A 10,283-nucleotide genomic window follows, 5' to 3' on the forward strand; every position below is an offset into this window, starting at 1 on the left:
AAATAATATCTTTATTTTTATTTTTTAAATAAATAAGACTCTAATATTTTCATAATTTTATACACTCTTATAAAAAAATTAATTTAATATCATACTTAATCTTAACCAAAAAGTCAAGAAAAATATGCTCTCTAACATCAACGGTCCAAATATTTATAGAAATTTCTCTGCTCATAGTATTGTTAATTATAAGATATGGGACTAAAAAAATTCTAGATTTCTAATTGATTAATTAAAAAAAAATTATCAAAAATACGTCATAACTGAGTCTCGAACTCTAGATTCCTGATTGATTAATGAGAAATTTTTTTAATAATATATTGCAACTGAGTCTCCAACACTAGATCATTGATTAATTAATGAGAAAATTTCTCAATAATACACCGCAGCTGAGTTTCGAACTCTAGATCCCTGATTGATGTGTCTATGGAAATTACTAATAAACCTTGAAATTATTTTTGATGTAAAAAATAGGACATCAATATAATTTTGTTTTGGACTTCACCAAAATTAATTAGTAAAGGTAGCAAATTATTAATAAATACTAGCAATCATGCACACGCGTTACGTGAGCTAGGTCCCTTATATTAGGTAGGGTAATGTAGGGAGAGATATGAGGGAAGAAGAATTTGCCTATAGAAAATAGTTTAAATTTTTGAGTATTGTCCCTACCTTTATTTTTTTAGTAGGACAAAATTCTAATATTTTTATAATTTTATATACCTTTAGGGGTACTTACAAAAATTTAATTGGGACAACTTAGCCACCAAAGCTATACATGACTCTACTCTAAGTTGTGTGTATAATATAATACACACAACTAAGGCCCCCAGGGCGTAGCGCAGACGGTGGACGCATTGTATCTCTGGCGTAATGGCCAGGGGTCGATTATCAGGAACTGACGATCTGGGGTTTACCCCGCCATGCGCCTATGGCCTGTGTACCTGCATGAACCTCCCTCCATATCTGTGGGGCCGGCACTAGGGGGGCCGCTAAAGTAGCGGATCTACCTTATAATACACACAACTAAGAACAAATATTACACTTAATCTTAGTCAAAAGGTCACCCATAAATTGGGTAAGGGTGCGCTAGACCTATGCAATAGTACAATGCTAGGATGATGCTCGAGAATCCGAACAGTAAACTACTATAACGGACTCCCCCTTATAAAAAATTATTTTAATATTATACTTGATCTTAGTAAAAAAAATTGAGAAAAATATGCTTTCTAACATCACTAGCCCAAGATATTTATAAAAGCTTCTCTACTCGCAGTGTTGTCAATTCTAAGATATGAGACTAAAGAAAAATTCTCAATAATTTACCGCAGCTGAGTCTCAAATTCTAGATCTATGATTAATTAATGAATAAAATTTTTAATAATACGTCGTAGCTAAGTCTCAAACTCTAGATCACTGATTGATTAATGAGAAAAATTTCTAATAATACACTGCAGCTGAGTCTTGAACTCTAGATCCTTTATTGATACATTTGTGAAAATTGCTAATAAACTTTGAAATTATTTTTGATGTGAAAAGAAAAAAAAAGACATTAACGTAATTTTATTTTGGGCTTCACCAAAATTAGTTAGTAAAGAGGGGAAATTTTTAATAAAATAATAAGATAGTAAGATTTATTTATTAGTACATATTAATTTATATGATATAATTGATTATTATTATTTTTTAATTATTTATCAACATGTAGAATCATGGTCGGCTCAATCCTATTTGAGGCACTAGTAAAATTTTTGTATTCATTTGACATTGTTTAGAAGAAAAATTTTATCACCCTTTTTCATTTGGACTTGGGACGATGGATTTAATTTAAAAAAAAACAAATTAAAATATTATCTTAAAAAATAATTTTTTATATAAAATTTACTTTTCTACTTTTTGAGTTGGAAAATTATTAATTTAATTTTCATATTCAAATTTTTTTTTGATAATAAATTGTTTCAATAGAAGGATTACCAACTTATGCTCAAGGAAAGATTACTATCTTTTATAAGCTAGGAGTACTACTACTTTATTTAGGGGAACAAGTATATTAATGCTCTACAAATTATGGAATATGATCAAGAACTTGTTACATGTTTATGAAGTACATATAAGTATTTGGATAACCTAATTTAGAGAAGTATAAGCTTTATAATTTTAAATAGTGTATTATTGCTTGATATAATAATACACCTTAACAAGATAATAAGTGTATAATTCACTTAGTCGAAAATAAGTATATTTAAAATTATTTAAAAATAAAGAAGAATAGAAGTGTACGTCTGTGTTAGGCCGACTAGAGGGGAGATGAATAACCTGCAAGTTAAAACTAATCTTCTCTTGCTTTCAAACTTTAGCAAGGACACAATTAGTTAAAGACAATAAAAACATTAACTAAAAAGAAGAGACAGATTTACTTGGTTTGCAATCGGGAAGGTTGCTAATCCAAGATGATGTAAAACTCCACTAGAAGATCTCCTTTTGACGAAGGTAGAATAGCATCTTACAATCGTTGAAAGTGCAAAATGATACAATAAAATAATGAAATGAAAATACAAGTGTGTTGTTATAAAATTTGAGAATCAGGGCTCTATTTATAATCCACTGGTCGAACTAGTCATTTGTTGACGTGGTAGCTCCCGAGTGCCTAGACTCGATTCGGGCGCCTGGATATGGTCACCTCAATCATCTTCACAATGGCTCTTCGTCGATGAGTTATTGGTTCTTGAACACCTGAACTTGATCTGGGTGCTTGGAGTCTTGCTGACGTCTACTCCAAAGTTGATCCTCACTGCAATGATTATCTAATATGGCTAGGACTTCTCAAGCACCTGGACATAGTTAACTCAGGTTGACTTTTCTGGTTGCTTGGGTGATCTTCCAACCATCCAGAGTTGAGCTCACTCAAACCCAACTCTTGCCTTCTCCTCGAGCAATCTTCCTTCCAATTTTCTCGTCCCTCAAAAGTACAACGAGCATCCTTCTCATCTGCCAGTGTACTTTTCTGTAGTACCTCGTCCCTCGAATACACTAAGTCCATTGACTCACTTCTCATGCTATTCTTCTCGCTAGTTGTATCTTCCATTCGACTTCTTGTGTTCCTAAGTCCCTGTATACTTAGACACAAGGCACTAAATACGCAAAGCATAGCTTAACTCGATTGATCACATTAAAACCAACCCGAGGTACTTACAAGAAGTATGTCTAATAATCAAATGAAAAATAGAGAGAATAATTCTTACAAAAGGAACAAAATTAAGAAAATAAGAACAATGAAATAGGACATCAATGGAAAGAATCATGCTCTCATCCTCAACTCATCATCATCTGCAAAACATAAAAAGAAAATAAATAAAAAACACATGTACAAAATGATAAAACTTAATACAATGTGAGACCAAACTACCCATTATCGTTTATCAAGAACTAAATGAGCTTTTTTAGGCACAGAACAAAAGATACTATAGGAAAAATATCATTTATCGATGACTAATTTTATCACTAACTGTCATGCCCCAGAGGAGTTTCGGCAGCAACTCCCCTGTACTGGTGACAGTATGAAGCAATATACATATACAAACAACATAAAACATATTCATCAGCCCACACGGTTGGATATAAACACAACCATGCAATTTAATATTCTACTGCCTACTCGGCTGGAACAAAACAACAACACCCACGCAGTTTAAAACACTAACAACCCACACGGCCGCACTGAAAACACAGCGGAATAATGAGAAGAAAACCCACAAATGCAAAGTCCACAAAACATCGTAGATACAAAGTCCACAAAAAAACTATCAAAACATATTTAGTTCTCACAACACCAAATCTAACGAGCGTGAAATGCAAATGAAGAGAAACAAAACCAAAAAGAAAGCTATCCTCGAGTGTGACGTGGGACTGGCAATCGAGACTCTCCAAGCAACTTCTCAATCATCTACCTGTTACCTGGAGAAATAAAACCAGTTTGCGAGGTGGTGAGTATTGGAACTCAGCGGGTAAAGGTAAGATAGTGCATGAACAAAATAAACCAATAGAGAATGTCAAAAGGAATACAGTCTCATAAGGAAAGTAGCAGATACTAAAATAAAGCCATAATAAATGTTCATACCTGAAACCATATCCTAGGCTAGTAATAGAAGGTCAGAAGTAGTACTAATCTGCTACAGTACTGCTCATAACTACAGAGAACATATGTAAGGTATATACAAACTTTCAATAAGTAAACCAAGGACTAAACACCTACAATGAGGGTATATATCAACATAAGCAAGCATAGCAGTAAAAGTGAGTAACAACAGTAAGTAAGCAATAACAACATATGTAAACAGTAGTAGCCAAAGCAAGTATAACAACAACGTATGCACAGATGGTCACTCCCACCCACCCCTCTGCACCATGACCCCTATATGGTCGAGAGGCTGGATCAGTGATAGACTATACACCACTCCAGCTACCACTCTCTCGAGTGGCCGAGGGGACAGTTGCATAGTAGCTAACTAGCTACATCTGCGACGGGAGTCCTTGCTACTCGTAACTCCAACTACCACTACCCATGAGTGGACGAGTACAGCATGACAGGACAAGCGACATCAACTACAGCTACCCCTCTCTCGAGTGGCTGAGGATGCAGCCCTGATTAACGACTCTCTCGACCGCAAGGGAGAATTGATCGTTGACATGCATGCCATGATATGATGCGCCAAATGCAACAATCATCATACAAATATAAGTAAAAATTAGGTATGCTATATGAAGCCAGCATGCTCAATATGGTACATAAACAAACAACAGTCATCATACCAATATAAGTAAAAATTAGGTATACTACATGAAGCCAGCATGCTCAATATAGTACATAAATAAACAACAGTCAAAGTATACAAACATGGTATCTAGTATCTGCTACTTATCATGGATAACAACAAGAAACTGTATAGATATGGAAACGAATATTTCAAAGATCACGTGGAAGTATCAAACGCAGGAAAAATAAGAGTGGAGTCAAGGTAAAACAGTTTCTTATCTAAAATAGTTCATGCACCAAGGTCAAAGTTCTAAAAGAAACAAAACAAGAAGTACCCGCCTTTATTGTAGATCGCGCCGGAATATCTTCACACCCTAGAGTTCGCTTCAAATCAGAGTCAAAACCCTACAATATAGGATATATATCATAACTAGATTCTACCATACATCAAGTAGAAAACCAAATCTAAATCTAATTACGTAACACCAGTTAATCCCACCCATAAAATAGATCAAATACTACATTTATCTCTAACCAACTGAACAATTAGCTAGACTACCACAACCTAAACATGAAATTGATTACAACTAATTAACTTGAAATCAATCTTATACCTTGATTAATCCACCTAATCCAATATTACAATTTGATCCCTCTCAAGGTAGCAATTAAATCGATCTACCAATTCCCTCATCACTGATACAACATGAGATGAAATAAGATTCTAGTTGAATCTATCTAATTTCCTCCTATTTCGTTAACCTATGAACCTACATCTCCATAGGGAATTAATGAACAACGCATAGAAGGTAGGAGGTTTTATTACCAATGCTTCTCCTCTTTACCGGAAGTTCACAGAGCCGACGAAGATGAAGGCTGTCCAGATCCGATGAAAGGTTGTCGGTGGTCATGCGACTGGCCACCGCTGGGTGCTGGCACTGGTGACCGGGATACCACTTCAATGAAGGAGGAGCAAGGCGGTGGGGTGAGCGATGTCACAAGGCGGCGCTAGAGCAAGGCTCGAAGGAGAATTGAGGGACACAGGAGCTGGTCGGTCGACGCTAGGGCAGAGGCGGGGAAAGTGGCGGGGAAGGAGGTGGTAGCTAGGGCATGCCCGGAGAAGAAGGCGACAGAGAGGGGCCGGCGGCTGTGGCTCGCGTAAGGGGGAAAAGGCTACGACTTCTTGTTGCTCACGTGAGGAGGAGAGCCGGCAGCATCTTGGTGCTCGCGTGAGGAGGAGAGCCGACAGCGTCTTGGTGCTCACGTGAGGAGGAGAGTCGACGGCGTCTTGGCGTTCGCGTGAGGAGGGCCGACGGCTGAGTTGCGGGAGATCACGAGAGGGAGAGGGAAGAGAGGAGTCGGCATGGATTTTGAGAGCTAGGGCACGGGAATTAGGTTTATAACTTAGGAATTTTCCAATTAAATCGTAGATCAATTCCTCAATCAACTCCCACTTCCGGATATTCCAAACAGACTTTTCTCGAGCCCATAAGTGCATCCCCTCTAAATACGTCGTACGAGCTCTGATTAATTTCAGAAAAATTTCTAAAAATCCCTAAAAATTCTGTTAAGGCTATTATCCTATTAAACCTTATTATTTAATTATTATTTGGTTCAGTATTTTACACTAATACATTTGTATTCGTCGCTATTAACATTAGCAATGAATAATTATCATCGCTATAAGCTTGTCATAAACCAAATTTAGTGACAAAGTCAAGATTTTGTCACTAAGATTAATGACATAACATAAAATGTCACAAAGAAAACTATAATTTCCAATAAACTTGTTTTTTTTGGAAAAAATATCAGAAAATTCATCTCTAATATTAGCAACAAATTACTATGTTCCGTCGCTAAGGTATGCTAAAACCTTGTCGATAAATACAACAGTAGTTAGCGACAATTTCTCAGAATTCATCTCTAAATACAAACATGGTTAGCAATGGATTATTCAAAATTCATCGCTAAAACTAGTAATTTTTAGTGATGATTTTTAAAAATTTATCACTAATCATATTTTTTTTAAAAAAAATAATTTTGTTTATTTATATTCATATCCTGTATTACAAATATAGATTCACAACATTCACAAAATTTATTCATAAACATCATCAAGTTCACAACTTCAACAATAAGTAACACAACACAGTTCACAACATCAAGTTCACATCATTAAATTCACAACTTTAACAACAAGAAAGTTTACAACATCAAATTTTAAGGTCGAGCAGGAGGTGGAGCTGAAGAGGAATCATGGATCAAGGATTATAATGCTCTAGGTGCCAACTGGTTAAGAATTTTTTTCAAACATATCTTGTCTTGATCTCTTTAATTCCAACTGATCTTGGGTTCTTAATAACTGAACTCGGTTGTTTGCTAACTCTTCTTTTTGTGCCTTCTAGTCATTGCTCGATGGATTCAAGTTTTTCATGTAATGTTGCATTAGTTAATCTAGATGAGGAGGTGGCATATGAAGAAGTGGACCTAATTGTCTTTGGCTCACTTCTAAGTCATTTAATGTATCTAGAACGAGTACCGAGAACCTAATCACAAAATATATCCACAATTTGTACTGCATCAATGCCTTTTCTTGTATTTTCTTATGTTTGAACATACTCATCAAGCAGTCTTACCATATTATCCTAGAAATAACAAACATGTAAAAAATATCATAAAAATTAATTATTTATAGTTAAGTACAAATTAACTAAATCAGGTCATAACATACGTATGCAGCTTCAACCCTCTCCCCAATCCACCCTTTTAATGAGCTATAATGAGTTCATTAAAGACAAATCCAATCTTTTCTATGTGACTGATTAGTCTAAAAAAAATAATGTGTTAATATTTTAATCAACAAACAATATACGATAACTATAAAATTAGTATTTGCATTATTGTAGCTATTTGAATGAATGATTTAGAACATCGGCGATGGTTATATGGGAGTTTCGCTTGATTTTCTACATTTGTCCTAACACAAAATTTTGTATAAATAAAAAATAAAACATTAGTAATAGAACAAATAATTAAATTTTTATATATATAAAAAAGATATTGGTTAAAGAATGAGTTACCTAAAATGCCTCTGATTCAAACAAAGCACATATGTAGTCCTAGTCATCTTGCTATTGTTGCAGTTTGCAGTAACGGTCTCACTCAGATTTTGATGAATGACAAGTAAGTTAAGTTAGGTTTTGTTGTAATCTAACCACTTGATTAAGTCTGCAGGAGAAGTCTAGATTGGTTGACGGGTTTACCGAATATCTGGCAGGAAATCCAGCTAGGTCAACGGGCCGACTAGATAGCTGGTACGAAGTCCGGATAGGTCGACGGGCTGACCAGATATCTGGAAAGAAATCTAGCTAGGTCAACGATCAGACCAGATAACTTGTATGAAGTCCAGACAGATCGACAGGTTAACCGAATGTCTGGCAAGTTGGTAAGTTAAGGTAAGTCACTGGAGGAAAGTGACGTTGTGAGGGCATGTCCCGGTTAAGGGACAATAGTTGTCGGTCAAGTTTAGGACTATTTAGGATCTCTAAACCGAGATTTTGACTAGTTCTTGGTCCTGAGAGGACATGAACTAACTACTACGCTTTATTATTAATTATCATTGTCCTAATATTTGTTTTACAGGTTATTTGGACTAACGTTGTTTTGTAGGATAAAAGGAGCATATTTGCCTTCGGATGAACAGTATCCGAAGACACCTTCAAGCAGTGAAGGTGTCTTCGTACTGCTCATAGAAGGCGCCTTCCATGGCTATGGAAGGCACCTTCCGTAGGCTGAAATTTTGACTTCGCCGCAAATAAGTGCAGGGCTATTCGAGATCAAGATTAACCCATTGGATGCGCCTTCAACGGCTATGGAAGGCGCCTTCCATGCCCCATATAAGGCAGTCTTGAGGAAGCTTCATTCAACAACACTTATACGAGCTACTACACGTTCATTTGAGGTTCCGACTGTTTCGGTCTCCTTCTACAACTCTACTGTAAAGCTGTTGCATCCAATGACTGCTCCGAGGAATTCCAATAGCGACCGGCTGACCGACATCGATACGAGTGCTCTCACTTTGATCTTTAAGTGTTGGTAATGAATTCCATTTGTGTACTTAATTATTGTATAAGGACAAGTACAGTATGTTGCACTTGTTCTAATCCTTTTGTACTTGATTCCCTCTTCTGGAGGTACCGGAAGAGGTTTTTTAGTGGATTACCCATCAATAGGTCCGCGGGACCTAGGTTTTGGAGTAAGAGTCGTCGAAGGTTCCGAACCAAGTAAACCAATTATGTTTTCTGGTGTTCTTTGTTCTCGCTTTTGTATTTCTTTTTCTACTACATACTTTGTTTTTAAATTTTAAAATGAGAAAATAAGTTTTAAAACCCACGTGATTCATCCTCCCCTCTCACGTGCGTATTGATCCAATAAGTGGTATCAGAGTAGGTACTGCTCTGAATTGGTGCAACCACCAATCAAGCCAGGGGAATCATTTTTAGTTTTTTAAATTGGTAAAACTTTACCTATTCAGACTTTTTCTACTCATTCAGTTTTAACTCGAAGTTGGTACAACACCTCTCGAGTTCTTCTATTTTTTTATATATATCTCAAACTCTGCTAATCCAAGACCAAGTCTTGGCATCTCTTTTTAGTTTTCTATCTACAGCTGTGAAATAGTCCAAAACGAAGGATACAACATAGTCCATCCTCCCTTATTCAATGGTGATGACTTTCCATATTAGAAAAAGTGATGGAGGTATACCTGAAGGCCGACTTTGACCAGTGGTTCAGCATCACCAGAGGCTACAAGGCTCCCGTCGAAACACCAGAATTCCAATGGACCCAGAACATTGAAATCTGGAAATGAAGAAAAAGGCTCAGATCGACTTCAAGGCTCTCAACACAATCAGTGCAGGCTAACGAAGGAAGAACTGAACCTCGTTAGCCCACACGAAAATGCGAAGGAGCTGTGGGATAAACTCATCAAATTGCACGACGAACCAATGATGCGAAGGAAACAAAAAGGATCTTTATTTAAATAAACTATTTAATATAAAAATACAGGAAGGTGAGACTGCCAGTCAACTGCATGTTAGGATAAAAGATATCCTCAATAGACTTCATATAATTGGCCATCAAATGAAGAACTAAGATTTAATAAGGTATGCTCTAAACACGTTCCTCGAAATGCATTGTGGGCATCCATCGTGGATGGCTATAAGATTTTGAAGAACTTGTCTAAATTAAAATTAGATGAGTTAATCTATGAATTAGAGCTGCATGAACAGATTAATGCCAAAACCAAGAAAGGTATTGCTCTTATTGTAGGGACATCAAAAGAAAAGTCCAGAACCAAACTTGAACCTGAAATTGAGTTTGACCAAGACAAAGAGGATGAAGAATACCTGGTGAACCTAGTAAGAAAGATGTTCATCAGGAGAAAGAAGAATTTTAGCAAAAAGGACCTGCAAAAGATCAACTCCACCTCCAATTCTAACTGCAAGAATGTGACCTGCTTCGGATGCAA

General features: G+C 36.2%; 1 pseudogene; it reads right to left on the reverse strand.

The window, feature by feature from the left end:
• Positions 1 to 1,079: 1,079 nt before the first annotated feature.
• On the reverse strand, positions 1,080 to 1,224 carry LOC121995096 (annotated as a pseudogene).
• Positions 1,225 to 10,283: the final 9,059 nt, after the last annotated feature.

The sequence above is a fragment of the Zingiber officinale genome, chromosome 1B (assembly GCF_018446385.1).
Source record: "Zingiber officinale cultivar Zhangliang chromosome 1B, Zo_v1.1, whole genome shotgun sequence".
Classification (NCBI taxonomy): Eukaryota; Viridiplantae; Streptophyta; class Magnoliopsida; order Zingiberales; family Zingiberaceae; genus Zingiber; species Zingiber officinale.